This window comes from Tarenaya hassleriana, unplaced genomic scaffold, assembly GCF_000463585.1.
Source record: "Tarenaya hassleriana unplaced genomic scaffold, ASM46358v1 Cleome103, whole genome shotgun sequence".
Lineage (NCBI taxonomy): Eukaryota > Viridiplantae > Streptophyta > Magnoliopsida > Brassicales > Cleomaceae > Tarenaya > Tarenaya hassleriana.
This window is the reverse complement of record NW_010960521.1, coordinates 151,185-151,719: the sequence shown is the minus strand read 5'-3', so window position 1 is coordinate 151,719 and position 535 is coordinate 151,185.

The following is a 535-nucleotide window of genomic DNA, read 5'->3' as shown; positions in this document are numbered from 1 at the left end:
AAGTTCGAGAGCAGCAAGTAGACGCTGAGCCGAGTGAACAAGTTGAAGATGTTCAACCTGTTTCACTGCCGGTTGTGACTCAACCTTTGACGAGTGAACCTCGGAAATCAGGCAGGATTCGCCAAAAGCCAGCGAGATATGGATTTCTCGTGACTGGGAATGAGGAACTCATGTTATTAGAACATGACGAGCCTACCACATACCCAAAGGCTATGGCGAGTCCGGATTCCGAGAAATGGCGCGAGGCTATGAAGTCTGAGATGTAATCCATGTCAGACAACCAAGTATGGACTTTGGTTGATGCATCAGAAGGGATAAAACCCATCGGATGCAAGTGGATCTTCAAGAAGAAGACCGACATGGATGGCAATGTGCACACGTATAAGGCACGACTTGTGGTGAAAGTATTCCGTCAGATTCATGGTATTTACTATGATGAGACGTTTTCGCCCGTAGTTATGCTGAAGTCCATCAGGATCCTACTTGCCATAGCCGCATATTACGACTATGAGATATGGCAAATGGATGTCAAGAC